The sequence below is a fragment of the Anser anser genome, assembly GCF_964211835.1.
Source record: "Anser anser genome assembly, chromosome: 1".
NCBI lineage: Eukaryota > Metazoa > Chordata > Aves > Anseriformes > Anatidae > Anser > Anser anser.
In genome coordinates, this window is record NC_139720.1 from 205,277,509 (window position 1) to 205,294,392 (window position 16,884).

At 41.7% G+C, this 16,884-nt stretch overlaps 1 long non-coding RNA gene across 4 annotated transcripts in view; it reads left to right on the forward strand.

The window, feature by feature from the left end:
• LOC310880928 overlaps nucleotides 1-16,884 on the forward strand; it is an 89,404-nt gene that overhangs the window by 13,211 nt on the left and 59,309 nt on the right. For 3 of the 4 annotated variants that reach the window (XR_014571993.1, XR_014571994.1, XR_014571995.1), the window contains exon 3: nucleotides 14,426-14,526. The exons of the other annotated variant lie outside the window; for it this stretch is intronic. This is a non-coding gene — a long non-coding RNA (uncharacterized lncRNA). The remainder of the gene's footprint in view (nucleotides 1-14,425; nucleotides 14,527-16,884) is intronic. 4 annotated transcript variants of the gene reach the window in all.

Sequence of the window (16,884 nt, forward strand, 5' to 3'; positions counted from 1 at the left end):
CTTCCTGTTGAGTAGAAAGGGAATCTATGGGGAGTATTTCCGGTACAGGTATTGATGCTGTGATATTCCAAGCTAAATGAAGACCTTAGCACCTGTCCTGGCAATGTTTGGCAAGAACTGAGCTTTACTGCTTAGGTTTCTCTTCATAATTTTCCTATTTGCTAAAGAATTGCTATCATGAACTTTTCATAAAAGGATGCCTTTCTTCCAAAAGGCAAAAGAGTTTTTCCAGAGGCACAGAAGCTGAATAATAGTAGTATACTAATTGTTATAATGGTTTATAATTCCCCTCTCTGTGTTCAGTTTCAATATCTACTTTGTTCATTGTAGCGCATGCAACAGAGGCACCTCTAGCTAAGTAGTGTCTATAGCTTTGGTCCCTTCATCTTCACTGTGATTTGGCATTCTTCTCAAAACATCATACATGGCAGATAACATTCTCCACACAATTTTCTAAACACTGACATATGATAAGTAAGTAATAACAACGATTAGCATTATGCCAATGCAAAGCTGCCTGTACAAGATCAGAATTAGACTCTTCTTATTTCTTCTGAACTGGTACACCCCTAATTATGCTAGTTCTTTTGCCATAATACTAGTGGGAATGGTATTGAAGATTGGCCAAATTGCTCAGTAGTCTTACCAGCACACTTATTTTTTGTATCTACTGAAGATAAGTCCACATACTTTCCAGCATCTGTTGTAATAACCCTTTTTTACTAAAAATAAAATAAAAAAAAATCTTATTACTAAGAAATATCAGCAGATAATAATGTCCATTAGTGAGCTACATCTTTGAAAACCAAAGGAAGAGGAAAGCTTAGCAAATCAACAGGGCAGACATGGGATTTTTAATTAAAATCCAACTTTTCCATCCAAGCTAATGTTCTGTTTATTATCTGGAGCAGCAACTTCTTGGAAATCTCTTGCAGACATCCAAACTGAAAAGCAGAAAAAATGATTCAGACATCACCGGACGCACAATACAACAGCAAATACTGATACACTAATTGCTGTGGTGCTCTTGGGTTAATTGAAAAAAAAATCTGTCACTGTTTATTCTCCTAAGACTAACATCTAGTTTACAGGCAAGCTCTATTTGTGGCTGCTTAAAAAGTTAATTGACCATATCACTGTATTGAGGAAAAGCTACACTCAAAACAGTTGCATGAAATCTCTCATGTTTCTCTGCAAAACCAACAAAGATAAGTCCCTAAAGGACCCTTAAGCCTTTTCACAAGTCAGATGCATTCAGAGATACATAGAAATAGAATACCATTTAATGTGGTGACATGTTGTTCATGTGAATTCTTACAATACAAACAGCTGCAGTGTTTTATGGTTATAAAAATCCTAGTAAGATCGGGAGCACTACAATATCAGATGATCTGAAGATGCATAGAACACCTTCCCTTTTGCAACCTTAGCCTTCAATCATGAATGATGTCTTCTTTTGTAGAGGAAGTGCTTCTGACTGCATGTAGACTCAGGTAGATGATGCTTCTCCCATCTCTCCTTTATTAAGCATCTGGCTCATGGTTTGAAGGCTCTCTTGAATCTTGCATGCCGAAGGCTGATTTAGTGAAGCAGAAATTTGCACAGCCCTTCTGTGCCTGCTGAGCCTTCCACAATCCAGAAGAACATCAGGCTGCAGAGGCTTCAGGGGAAGTGTTATGCAAACCATAACGTGGAAATAAATTCCATGTACTAGCAAAGACATTACTATAAGGGCTGTTTATCATGGCCCCAGTGCTCCAGTGCCTAAGCACTGTATATTTTCATAGAGGAAGATGGATTTCCCAGAATCTCAAAGAGTGAAGCAAATGAGAAAACATGTAGAATCATAAGAAAGAAAGCTCAGAGGACCACGACAAGATAACAGTTAAAGCCATATATAAAGGTTATTGTTCTGTTTCTTTGTTCATTCTGCTCACTCAAATAAAAAGCAAATAGAATAAAACTCTGAGTTTACACCAGAAAATCATAGAATCACAGAATGGTTTGGGTTTAAAGGAACGTTAAATATCATCCAGTTCTAACCCCCCTGGCCATAAGCAGGAACACCTCCCACTAGACCAGGTTTCTAAAAGCCTCATCCAGCCTGGCCTTGAACATCTCCAGAGATGGGGCATCCACACCTTCTCTGGGAAACCTGTTCTACTGCCTCACCACTCTTGAGAGAAGAATTTCTTCATTATGTCTAATCTAAACCTACCATCTTCTAGTTTAAAGTCATTCCCCCTTCTCCTATCACTGCACTCACAGAGTCTCTCCCCACCTTTCCTGTAGCCCCCTTCAGGTACTGGAAGGACGCTGTAAGGTCTCCCCAGAGCCTTCTCTTCTTCAGGCTGAACAACCCGAACTCCTTCAGCCTGTATTCACAGGAGAGGTGCTCCAGCCTCTTGATCATCCTCTTGGTCCCCCTCTGGACCCACTCCAATAGGTCCATGTCCTTCCTGTGCAGGGGTCCCTAGAGCTGAACATAGGGCTCGGGGGGGGGGTCTCACAGAGCAGAGCAGAGGGGGAGAATCACCTTCTCTCGCCCCGCTGGCCGTGCTGATTTTGATGCATTTTTGATGCAGGGTATGGTTGGCTTTCTGGACTGCAAGCACACATTGCCAGCTCATGTCAAGCTTCTCATCACCAACACCCCCAGGTCCTTCTCCTCAGGGCTTCTCTCAATCCATTCTCTGCCCAGCCTGTATTTGTGCTTGGGATTGCCCTGGCCCAGCTGCAGGACCTTGCACTTGGGCTTTTTGAACCTCATGAGGTTTGCACAGCCCCACCTCTCAGTCCTGTCCAGGTCCCTCCAGTGTGTCGACTAATATGTTGGCTAATATGTTGAGGGTGCATTCAATTCCACTGTCCATGACACCAACAAAGATCTTAAACAACACCGGTTGCAATACCGACCCCTGAGGAATGCCACACATCACTGTTCTCCACACTGACATTGAGACGTTGATCACAACTCTTTGAGTGTGACCATCCAGTCACCTCCTAACCACCGAGTGGTCCATGCGTCAAATCCACATCTCTCCATTTTAGTGACAAGGATATCATGTGAGAGAGTGTCCAATGCTTTGCATAAGTCTAGGTAAATAACATCAGTTGCTCTTCCAGGTGTCACCAATCAACTCCTTATTTTCCATGTGCCTTAGCATAGTTTCCTGGAGGACGTGCTCCATCATCGTGCCATGCACAAAGATGAGACTGATTGATTTATTAATATGAATTAATTATTATTAAATAATAAATATTGCCAATAAATAATATTTATAATTAATAAAGTAATAATATTAAAATAAATAATTAATTATAAAGGAAAGGTGGGACTTGGTGCTTAGGGACATGGTTTAGTGGGTGACATTGGTGGTTGGGGTATGGTTGGACCAGATGATCTTGGAGGTCTTTTCCAACCTTAATGATTCTATGATTCTTTGATTCTATGATTCTATAATTAGCAGATGATAAATAATACTAATACATGATGCTAGTAAACAATAATAAAATAAATAATACTGAGACCGATTTATTTAAATCCAAATTTAGTTTAGGAGTAACTTCACCTGTTTGGGGATTTGTTTAGCCATACCACTTGACTGGTGGTTTCCTTTAAGCACTAATCATGCCAATGATTGATCTGCAGAAGTGCCACAGCCCACAGCCTAGATCTAAATGGCTGGGATACAGGACAATAAGTCTTTTTTCACAGATGAAAGTTGTGGCACCCACTTGTCTGCTATTATATAAGGAGACTGAGATTTAATGTGTTTTGCTTTCATGCCATGCTCACAAGGTCACCCTTCCTTCTGATTCAGTGAATTGATGGAGACAATTGATTTTTCTGAAGTGCAGCCTTGCACTAAGCAGATTGGTTTGATGTTGTTTATTTGGGATTTTTTTCCTATTTGGGAGTTGTCTCCATTCAAGTTTCATACCGGTGACCTTTAAAAACACTGCATGGTACAAAGAATATTTTTTTTCCTCTCAATGCCTTAGTGGAGAGAATCCCACATCATTTTTCCCCTCAGTGTCATTCAGTGTCATTGCTGGTCTAGGCACAGTCTGGCCCTGACTGCTCATTCATGTCTCCAAGACCCCCCTTTTTTTGTATCAATACACCAAAGAAACGGTGCCTGGGAAATCCAGTGGTGAGCTGAATTCACAGCAGTGAAGTTACATGGTCCCACAAATGCAGAGCTGAGGTTGGGAGCAGCACCTCCTTCAGCTGGCATGGCAGATCCAAAAACTGTCATAGAAATGTACCCTGAGAGATCAAAAGCTCTTTTTATGCTTTTCAGGAATAACATTATTTGCACCGTACTGTGATTGCCCCCCTTAAATGTAACATCGCCATCCCATTAAACAGCTGGACCCTACTCAATTTAAATTTTAAATCCACCATGAAATATGCTTCTGGGTTACTACCTTAGTAAGTTCATAGTGTCTGTCAAATTTCTGCCCTTGGCAGAGAGAAGATTATCAAGTTTACAATTCTTTGGAGGTTCAGCCCAGCATAGGAGGTATGAGGGCAGCAGACAACCCTGTGCACCAAATGGAGTTATACCATCTGCCACAGACATAGAAGGAAAACCCTTATGTCCAAAAGAATAAAGAAGTTCTATGCATACAGTCCCAAAATTGTCATACAAGTTAGAAGAACCTTTCTATTTGACTAGATTTCCAGAATTAGAAAGCAAAGCTCTGATTCTACTCTGGAGGATTTGTTCAAAAGACAAAGAATGTCAAAATCAAAGTGATTTACTGGATTGGAGTTAAATGGGTAAAGACCATGGATAATAGATAGGAAAGTTCATTGACCAGACAAGGGGAAAAAGACACTGCTGAAGGAGTCCTTTCTCGTGCCAAGGACTGGAAGAAAGACAGACCTTGCAGCTATTTTCCTCTCCTTTAAGTAAAAATACTTCAGTGGAAAGACATGCAAGCAGGATAGTTTGGGCCTTTCCGGAGAAGTGAAAGCTGTTGTTCGGAGATGACTAAAACTCATCCTTGAGATTATCCAACACAACAGAATATAGAACAAATAGAATCGTGTATGTTTTTAACAGGAGACTAATTATACATAACGCCTTCTAGCCTAGTGTGTACATCAGCAATTTGCCTTTACAAATTTCAACTTTCATACTTTCCCTTGACTAGTTTCTACTTTTTACCACCTATGGCTTTGCAGATTTGTGTGTGATGATAATATACATACACACATTTTTATAGAGGAAAACTTCATATTCATCATGCATATATTGTGATGAAATAGTAACAAGCGCATCATATTCCTGGAAACCATTTCCAAAGATATATATGAATGACGAGAAGATGATTGGGAGTAGTTAGCATGCATTTACAAAGAGGAAATCATGCTTGACAAATACGGCAACTTTCTACAATTAGATGACTAGCCTGGTCAATGTGGGAAGAAGAGTTGCTATTGTTTATCTTGACTTTAGTTAAGCTTTCAACACTACCTCCCTTAGCACTCTCACAGACAAACAGATGAAATATACATTAGATAAATGAAAAGTGAGGTGGATTGAAAACTGGTTGAACAAGTTGGCTCAGAGAGTTGTGATAAGCAGCCCAAAGTCCGTCTGGAGGCCAGTCACTAGTGGTGTACCTTAAGGGACTGGTACTGGAGACAATGCTGTTTAACAACTTCATCAGCAACCTGGATGGTGGGACAGGCTGCACCCTCAGTAAGTTTGCAGATGATGCAGAACTGGGAGTAGTGGTTGATAACACCTGATGGTTATGCTGATATTCAGAGGGACCTTAACAGGCTGGGGAAATGGGACAACAGGAACCTCATGAAGTTCAACAGGAGGAGATAGAAAGTCCTGTCCCTGGGGAGGAACAACCCCAGGCACGAGCACTTGCTGGGGGCTGACTGGTTAGAAAGCAGCTTGGCAAAAAAGGATCTGTGGGTCTTGGTAGAGCTCAAATTGACCATTAGATACTACTTTGCAAAGAAAGTCAACAGCATCCTCATCTGCATTGAGGAAGAGCTTAACCAGAAGGTCAAGGGATATGATGCTTTCTCTGTACTCAGCACTGATGAGACACATCTGAGTACTGTGTCAAGCACTGTGCTTCTGGATAATAGAAAAAGATGAGCTTACTGGAGCAAGCCCAGCAAAAGGCCAAGATGATTAAGGGTTTGGAGTATCTGCCTTATGAGGAGAGGCTGATATAGCTGGGATTCTTTAGTCTGGGGAAAAGAAGGTTTTTTTTTTTTGTTTGTTTGTTTATTTGTTTGTTTTTCTCCATGTGTATATATACTTGATTGGAAGTAACAAGAGAGAGCAAGACTCTTCTCAATAACTGGACCAGAGTCAATGGGCACAAACTGAAGAAATTCCTCAGAAATCCCACTTAAACATAAGAAACAGCTTTTTCACAATGAGGGTGGTCAAACACTGGAACAGGTTTCCCACAGAGGCTCTGAAGAACCTCTTGTAGATATTCAAAACCCAATTGGTCACAGACCTGAGCCCCCTGATTTGAGCAGGGCATTGGAGTAGATGGTCTCCGGAGTTCCCTTCCAACCTCATCCACCATGTAATATGTATTTGTAGGTCTCTGTTGTCAAATCTCAGTATATTCTACAAACACTAACAACAGCCTCATAACATTTCTGAAAGGTGACTAAATATTATACCCATAGTATAAATAGAAAAACTGAAGCAGAGCAAGGAGGGTAAAAAGGAGCATCTGAAGTCCCCAAAACTGGACAAATCTTGAATCTCCTGCTGTAGTAACTAGACAATTTATCTCCCTGACTGGATATGAAACAGACTTCTATTTTTTACTTTAAATGTGTTATTTAATGAGTAAAAGAAAAAATGGCAGTGATTGCTTAAAAATTCTAAAACAGACTGTTGGGGGTGAGAAATGAGATGACCTGTTTTTTTGCTGAATTTATTAATCTTTTGGAGGGTCTTAAATCAGTATTGCCTCCCTTGCTATTAATTTGACTTTTGCTATTGACTCTTCTGACTGGGCCATTTTAATTAACAAAAGTCTTTTCTTCTTTCCTTATCTACTGAAGAAGACTGGGATACATAACAAAAGATATTTCACAAGGACATGGGAAGCATTCAGATTAATAATTTTACTTCTGTTGATGAAAATAATTACGAACCTTTCACCTTTGAGTTGGATCAGTGTAGTACACAAGCTACATTTGAGAGTATTTCACTCTGCTTCCTATTGTATTGAGTTACTTAAGAGATTTATCTTACACCTTAGCTTAGAGAAACAGAGTCAAATTCATCAGTGGCTAATTTCTTTCTGAGAAAACAGTTTATTTTTCTCAAACTATCAAGAAGCCAGCTGTAATTTACATGTTCCAAATTCTGTTGGCACTTCAGAGGGGGCTGGAGCAAGTCTCTGAATTTTCTGGTTGAAGGTCTATCTTAGACAAGAAAAAATATCATTGCAAACTTTCAATGACATAAAGTCAACACAAACTCAAACATGACTTTTACTCGTAGAGGGACCGATATTATAAGAGTTTTTGAGGAAGATGATGGCGCAGCATATTTTTCCTCTGGGAAGATATGCTAAGGCACATACAAATCAGAAAGGTGATTGGTGACAGCCCACATGGCTTCACTAAAGGCAAATCATGCCTGACAAATTTGGTGGGATTGTATGATGGGGTTACAGCACTATTGGATTAAGGTCAACATGCTGGAGGGAATGGATGCCATCTAGAGGGAAGTGGACAGGCCTGAGAGGTGGGACTGTGAGAACCTCATGGAGTTCAACAAGGCCAAGAGCGAGGTCCTGCGTCTAGATTTTCCCCCTCTGCTCTGTTCTCATGAGACCACACCTGGAGCCCTGTGTTCAGCTCTGGGGTCCCAGCACAAAAAGGATGTGGGCCTATTGGACCTGGTTCAGAGGAGGGCCACAAAGTTGATCAGAGGGCTGGAGCACCTCTCCTGTGAAGACAGGCTGAGGGGACCGGGGCTGTTCATCCAGGGAGACCTTACAGCAACCTTCCAGTACCTAATTAGAAGGTACAGCCTACAGCCTACAGGAAAGCTGGGAGGGACTCTTTTTCTATGAGTGCAGTGACAGGACAAGGGGGAATGGCTTTAAAATAAAAGAAGGTAGTTTTAGTTTAGATATGAGGAAAAAAATTTTTGCTCAGAGGGTGGTGAGGCACTGGAACAGGTTTCCCAGAGAAGCTGTGAATGCCCCATCCCTGGAAATGTTTAAGGCCAGGCTGGATGGGGCTTTGAGTAACCTCATCTAGTGGGAGGTGTATGATTCTCTGATTAAGTGGCTTTCAGATTTTATGAGAATTCCATGAGTTGATGCCCTCTTTTTCTGGTGCTACCTTGGCTGTGGCAGCTGGTGAGAAGCAGCTTTCCCTCTTTTTCAGAGGGAAGCAGCAATGGCCCTGCTGCTTCCTTGCAGAAATCTTCCACAAACAAATTTTCCTTTTCCCTGCGTGGGATGTGATTAGCAGTAAAACTTGTACTGTTCCCACTAGCACTTATGACCAGTGTCATCCCCCCAGCTATGGAACTGCCCTGCCTCAAGAACTGCTGTGTGGCTAGAGCCCGCCCATTGGAAGAGAGAACTGGGACATGTGCATCAGCCCTTGTTTGTGTTGGTCTCTTGTGGTCTCTCTATTGACTGCTCCCAGCCTGCCCAAAGTAAAGTGTCTTGGGCTCATTTTTATGGGAACAGTTTTCCCCTGGGGGAGTTCTCCTCTCCCAACTCTTTCTCTCCAGTATTTCTCAGCTGTGTGTGCATGTGTGCAACTGGAGAAACAATAGTGTCTCTGCAAATTAATTCTCTCTTATATTCATTCTTCTACAATAATATATTTATAGTTACCTGAGCTGCTTCTGACATTATGAGCTAGCATGAAGTCAATCACTCACTGCCAACTTTCATCATGCTGTTTTGTCAGTGAACTGCTTCAAATGCACTCATCTTGCAAATTGCGCAGCAAGAACTCCCTCTTCCTTAAGGGTCATTTTAAAAATAGTTTCCAAGAAGGCATATTCTAGTCCAAATTGCCTCTGTTCTTTTTTTTTTTTTTTTTTTTTCCCAATGAAGGAATACAGCCTATAAAGGATGAGCACAAATGAAAATCCTGAAGCCAAACAAGCTTCGATTTCAAGCTGTTTGAAGTCTGGTTCCAGACTAGCTGGATACAGTTTCTTTTACATTTTTCTTCACTCCGTTTAAGACTCCTACATTTTCCTAAGGGATGGAAACTTTTAGTCAGTAATTCACATAGGGAATAATCAGACTATAAGAAAAAAAAAAAAAGATTCTAAGCTACCTTTTGCAGAGACAGTGACTAGCTTTGAAGAAATAGAGAAATCTGTGTAAATTACAAATCCATTTCATTCCAGAGCTGCTGCTTAATGTGCTGAATGGCAGATGTCATTTATTTAAGCACAAAACAGGTTAGTCCTTTTCTTATCAAAAATAAAGCTAGTTGTATAAGCAAGAAGCCAGTTCCAAGAGATAATTACCCCACAGGAAGAAAGCATTAGCATCATTCACCCATACCTAATAATTATGAAAATGATTAGATCATGATACCTGATAGTCCGTGCCTTATCATTTATCGAAGACTGACAGTAAGCATGCACACCTAGCGTGCTCTGCCTTCTCTGGAGGCTTTGCAGGCTCATGTATGGCTGTTTGATGGCCTCAAAGTCTGCTGAATGCAGTCACCAAAGTTTTTGACTTCTGTGTTTATGACAGAATCCTTCATTGAGGCGAGCCAGCAGAAAAGCTCTCCAGCACTGGCTGAACCAAGGTACTGCTTCTGGTGCAGATCTTTTGATTTTCACACAGCAATTGACCTTGCAGAATAAGAAGCATAAAGATCTTTTTTTGCCTCCTTCTCCCTCACCCTGACCACTAGATAAAATCTCACTTGAGATTAATCGTTGCTATTTCTAAGCAGTTCAACTTGCCATTTAGTTCTGGTCTCCAGCTGAATTTCCTGCCAGAGCTAGAGGACTCCAGTAAGATGTTAAGAAGTAGCCCATCATTCATTAAAAGTCTTCTATTTTCATATCTCTCCCCTCTATTTCCATTTATTTCTGTGGGACACAAACAATACTGAGATGCCCATCTTATTTATCACATACTTTTATTTATTCCTTGTTAGCTTCCATACAGTTTTTCAGAGACAGGTACCATCTACCCAGCAGTTATAGCTTAAACTTCTACCAGTCCTTGTGATAACCTTCTTCTTCCACCTTATCAGTCAGCCGGTTCTCACCAGGGACTTTTTGGGCTTACTACAAACCACTGTGTAGCAAAAACCTAAATACATCAAATGAGAGAGGAAGAGGTGACAATTGAAATGAAACATGGCACTAATCCACTGTAATAAGTATGCATTAAACAATAAACAGTGCAAAATGTGACTTTACATTGTCTGTTACTTAATGCCATGCTGGAAGTGAGGCATTAACATTTTCACACTTTCTTGCAAATTCAGCCTTGCATTTTTACATGTCCATGGTAAAGTGAAGTCATTGAATGGTTCTTCAACATACGCAAAATGCATCTTTGGTAGTGTTAATGACAACTGGAGACCTCAAAGGTCAGGAAGACCTTAAAAGATGAGCCTAGAGCTCCAGAGAGTTTCTGGCTCTGAAAGGCAGGTATGTGTTAAGCCAACAGCTGACTCTAACTAAGCTTTCTGCACTATGGTCATAGTTTCAAAAGCCAGGGACCTATATGTCATGTCAGACCAACTTGGGTCCCACAGGTGTGCTAATGTCAGCTGTGCACCATATCTAAGCAGATATTCCAGAAACAACCTGCATTTCTGTGGAAATGTCCAAGCTAATATAGACTGTTCAACATATCCTGGTTTGGCATCCATGGCATGGATAATGTTCAGCCCTGATTGTCCAGTGATGAGTAATTCAGAAATGTCTTTATCAGTGCAAAGGACTCCAGAACTGATCAGTTTTGCCCAAGGAAGGCAAGTGATAGGGGTAGAATGGGCAGACATGTCAGTGGCAATGAGTTGCACGTGTTGCCAAAACAGACAGGAAGCTCCTGAGGGAGACCCATTCTAAAATTTCCACAGCTCATAGATGATTCTGTTATGTAGACAAGTAACATGGAAACATACAGAGCAAAAATATGATGTGTCCCTACCCAGAGTCTTTTGTCCCCATCTATAATGAAAAAACAAAAACAAACAAACAAACACTAATTATTCCTCCTAGACTTCCAGATGTGTTCTTGTCTTCACAAGATTTCCTTCACATCACATTCTTTTTGAAAAATTTTTGAGTGAAACAAAACTGATTAATCTATCTTGGGGCTTTTGTTGATTTTTGGAAATCATTGCTCACAAGCTGATCAATCTGCTTAATTATTTATGCTTTTTTTTACTCTGATACACAGAGATCTTTCAGCTCCCTCATCCAAATTGCTGAATATTTTCTACAGACTGTTAAAATAGATAGCACTATGCTATTACAAATCCAGTAATTCTTCAGTGCACGTAAGATAATAGGTGTGCCATTGCCTTCAGAAAAAATGGGGTTGCCAGCTGATATTTATGTATTTACTTGAAGGCAGCTCTCTATTGCTGCTTGGATACTGTGGTGCAAAGTTTATGAATTTCCTAATCCTTCGGATTTTAGTAGCCCCTGCAAAGAGCTAGAGGTAGGTACTGTAATCACAACTGATCTGATTTGAGCTATTATCTCCCTCAGACAGCAGCTGCATGTGTTTGAAGGCAGTAGCTTTAAAGCAATGTCAGCACTGTCTGGTAACAATGACAACAAGTCAAGGAAAGAGTCGTGCTGAATGAGGTGCTCTGTTAGAGGAAGAAATGTCTTGTCATCCTAATAGCCACTTTGCAACTGTCTGCCTCTGTGTAGGGGCTTTGCCTGGAGTCTTCTTTTTAAATTTGCATACAGATTTCAATGACTGTCTGTTTGCTTAAGCCTAGACCTGTAACTTGCCCATTCCCACTGCAAATTATAGCTCTTGGAGGACTCATGGCTCCCGGGGAAGATACACTGCCTGTGTAAAGGCATCCTGAGCAAGAACCAGGCTATAAAAAAGGCTCAACATTTTAGTGGCTGTCTGCAGGAGATTTGCCTAGGAAACAGCTAGCAGGAATGGTGCAAAACAGGGCCAGGGCAGTGGGGAGAATCAGGGGTCTGGAGTCTGAGATGGCTCCCTGGTCCTTTTTGAATTTAGCATTTTTTGATGAATTATGCACTTTTCTCTGGTTAATGCTTTGTTTATTCACAGTTATGCCTCAAGAGCCTTCCTAAGGTCAGGCACTCCTTGCTAAGCAGCACCGACTCAGGGCAAGTCTCAGCCCCCAAAGGATTTACATCTAAAAAGACAAGGCAGAGGAAGAGGCAGGAGGGGGAGAGGAGGGAGCACTGGCAAGGAAAAGGTTAGATCACCTGGAAGAGAAAAAATAAGGTCAAGACAGACTTCACTTTATAGATTTTCTTGTACTTTCCTGCTGTATGCAGCAGGTCTGAAAAGGCAGGTAAGCTCAAAGAAAAGTGCTCTTCTGTGCACTGCGGTGCCTCTCTTCATGGTTAGACTAGAAAAGGTGACGCTGGTTTCAACCCCTGCAGCGCTGTGCTGTCTCTCTAAGAAGATGAATATGGGAGATGTTGCAGAGGCTAAAGAGGGAAAAAGCAGGTTCTGAAGCCTTTGGCATGACAATTAACTTCACAGCCACCTCGAGATATAGGACAGAGGGAGGAGGTCACCAAAAGACTGTTATTAGATTAATCTAAAGGACAAAAAGAGGAAACAGAAGGATGTGACAGGCTGTGGAGGTACATGGGAGTTAAGACTAAACCCTCTAAATTGTGGTATGGGAGTTCAGAATACAACAGGAGAGAACAACTCACCTAATTTGTCATGTGTACAGACTATCAAACCTTGGCATCCATTTGTTGGTAGAAAGGATTTACGTTGCAGTGTGGTTGCACAAGTTATGCAGCAGAGTAAAGGTAGATGAACCATAGCAGTGAGTAAGGACAGGAGTCAGGAGCCAGGCTAGCTGTTTTGCTGCCCACAAACCCATGTGTTTTTGTTTGTTTTTTTGTTTGTTTGTTTGTTTTTCCCATGCTACTGAGAAGAGAAGGACCCACAAAAAGCAGATTGTGCAGAGTGTATATCAGAGTGGGGCAGGAACTGGAGAGAGGAAAGAGGAGCTAAGAGTTGGGAAGATCAGAGAAAACACAAAGGCTGAGGAGGCGCATTTTGGCCAGGATGAATGGAAGAGTGCTGGAGCTCAAAAAGCCTGTGCAGCCCCCAGAGAGCTTTCCCAAGCTGGTGGCTCTCACTGAAAGGAGGCAGGGAGACCACCCTGCCTCTGGGGCTGGGGTTAGCTTTTACATCAGAGGCCCAGAGAACACCTCTCACTGTCTTACTTGGACTGTATCTAGAAGATACAAGTTTGGGATTTCCAGCCAAGGTGATTGACTTTCAAATGTTCATACACCATTCACATTTGAAAGCTCTGTACACAGAGGGAGGTGATGGGGTAGGATAGGAGGATAAGATGGATACGGATGGATACTTTTCTCTCTACTGCAGCCTCTGCAGCGACAAAGTAGCATGATCTGTGAAAAGCAGTGATTTTCAGAGAGGAACTGTTCCTTGGGTGCCTTTCAGGCCTATAATACACAATTTACTGATAAAAAGAAAAATAGGAGCTTCTCTGTTTTGTCATTTGATCACAGCTATGTTGCTTCCTGCCAGCTTGTCAAAGCTTAGTGACAGCAGAAGGATCCTGCCAGTCTTGCTGCCAGTTCCTCTAATAGAAGCTCTCGATAAATCCTTCCTTATGTTTTCTCCCAAATGGGCCTGAACCAGTACCTTGGATTTGAACATCTCCAAAAACAGTGAGAGAGGAGTGTTCAGTCCAAATCAGAATTGCGTTTTGCTTGATTTTGTGTTGGAAATAAACTCCAAATGTAAATTGAGTCATCAGGGGATTTTGGGTTGTTCAAAACCCAGAGCCAGGTCTGGATCTGCACAGTCTGCTTAGGCTGTCACAAGGGTCTGGGTGACTGATTTTCCAAGATATTGTTTGTCTAATTAGTTGCAGAAAATGTGTACTCTTAGGCCAATATGAATATTAAATAAATTAAATTAACACAAAATGCCTGTTTTATGTGAGAAAACACTTTTACAGAGGTTGAAACAAGTACTTTTAACTCCATATTTTCAATGGGCCATGAGCCATCCATCAGCCTATGGCTGAGTCATGAGCAGCAGCTTATTATGCATCATTATCTTGGTTGCTTGTTGTTTTGATGACTGTGGCTGCTTGCACTTTGATATACCGATAGGCTCTATTTGCAACAGTAATTGCCTTTAGCTTTCTTACTACTGCTATTGCTCCTGCTTACTGCAGGCTGCTGGCTCTCCAAAGTGGCCCCATCCACACAATCAGAAAGACATCATCTAAGAGTTGAAATGCAAGGAACTGCACTGCCCATCCACCACATCTATGCAGTAAGTATGGTGACACAGGTCACAGCTCAGAAACCCAACCACGACAAGGCTGAGGGGTGTTATTCTGCCTATAGGATGGGCAGCAGCTTCCAGGTAGTGAGGTAGGGCTAGTCAACAATTCTTTTGAGTACATCTCATTGCAGTTGAATAAATCACCTTATATGAGGGGTTCTTTTCTATGCCTGTATGGGCATCCTGCATGCAGCTGCTTTTGCATAAAAAAGGATTGTAGTTGGAGAGACACAGGCAGAAAAGTAGGAAAAGGACTACTGAGAGCCAGATCCTGATGGCAGTGTACCACATTGAACTACCTGGCACTGGCTTCTATAACTAAGTTTGAGACTGTATTTTAATAACACTGATCCTGCACATTGTCTTTACTTTCTTCTGGAAGAAAAATTCTCCTTAAATTTATCACTGAACTCTGTTATTGGAAAACATGGAAATAATTGCTTGATATGCTATGCCTGATTTCCACCTAAACTTTTTGTCCTGACAGAGGCTTGTAGATTTCTCCTCGTCCTCGTCCTTGTCCTTGTCCTCTTCGTCCTCGTCCTCCTTCTCCTCCTCCTCCTCCTCCTCCTCCTCCTTCTTCTTCTTCTTCTTCTTCTTCTTCTTCTCCTCCTCCTCCTCCTTCTTCTTCTTCTTTTTTAATTACTTATTTACACTTTTATTTCATTTTACTATGTTTCTATTTTTATCTTCTAGTCTTCTATTTTTAATTTTATAATTGAATATAAGTGTACATACTAGTGTGGTTGATAGCATATGAAAAACCTGATGAGCTGTTGCTCCCAGGATACTTAGCAGCAATTAATTTTGCTTTGTACCACTATCAGCCCATTCCTCATATATGCGCCATAAATGTCGTCAGACATCCCCTTGTTCCAGTTTATGGCACACTTGAGATAAATTTACCTGCTCAGCCTGAGTCATCATTTCATCTACATCATGTTGTATACATACTGGCTTCTCCTCAGCTAAATGATCCCAATCTTCTCAGCTCTCTTCTTACGTGCCATTAAGCATTTGCACTGCTTGTCCCCAATTGCTCTGCTTTCCACTGCATCCTCTGCAACAGCAAAGCTGGAAAAGAATGGTGTTTCAGGTGAGGTTGTGTATCAGGTTATATAATGGAATTTATGGATTTTTCTACTATTTTTTGACTCAGCCCAATATTCTGTTTGCTTTCTTCTGTCTATAGCCATGTACTACGTGAAATATTTGCAGCAATGTACTTTCAAGTGGCCGAGTTGCAGCCCAGCAGTATAACTCTGTCCTGGTTTCAGTTAGGACAGAGTTAATTTTCCTTCTAGTAGTTGGTAGGGTGCTATGTTTTGGATTAGGATGAGAAGAGCGCTGATAACATGCTGATGTTTTAATTGTTGCAGAGCAGTGCTTACACCAATCCAAGGACTTCTCAGCTTCTCGCTCTGTCCTGCCAGCGGGCAGGCTGGGGGTGCAGCAGGAGCTGGGAGGGGACAGACCCAGGACAGCTGACCCAAACTGGCCAAAGGGGTATTCCATACCATCTGACGTCATGCTAAACAATATATAGGGGTGGCTGGCCGGGGTGGGGGGCCGGCTGCTCGGGGATAGGCTGGGCATCGGTCAGCGGGTGGTGAGCAATTTCATTGTGCATCACTTGTTTCGTACACATTATTGTTATTAATACTATTATCATTATCACTATTATTATTATTGTTATTATTATTTTCCTGTCTTAATAAACTGTCTTTATCTCAACTCACCAGCTTCACTTTCCCGTTTCTCTCCCCCATCCCAGAGAGGGAGGGGGAAGGGTGAACGAACGGCTGTGTGGTGTTTAGCTGCCGGCTGGGTTAAAACACAACAAACTCAAAGCACTCATTTGCCTGTATGAAGTCCCCTGTCTTTATCAGAGTTACACTTTTTCCACCTGTCTGCAGCACTCCCTGCATGTCCATCCAGTGGGATCTCTGATTGTTCCTGAGCAGATGAATCCTGTCTCCACGCCTCTTCCCATGCTTGATGGGCATCCTCGCATGCTCCCCTTGCGCTGTACGAGCGGCTCACTGGCAGCCACTGTCCTCTGCTCAGTGGAGGAGCCTCATTTGGTGTCACATCACCTAACAGCAAGTCTCTCCTTGCTGAAGGTGACCTGTATTGTGCTCACTGCACCTCCTAGCTTCCTGTCTCATGGCCATTCCTCTCTAGTTTTGTGCAGCTATTCTATTAGGTTCTCCCTTTCCTTGTAATGAGACTGTAGCATCAAGTGTCATTGTCCTTTTACCCAGAGGAAGAAGGTCCAGACTGTTTCAAAGGCAAAAAAATTACAGCAGTGGGCAGGTGTTTACAGTATCTAAATTACAATTTGTT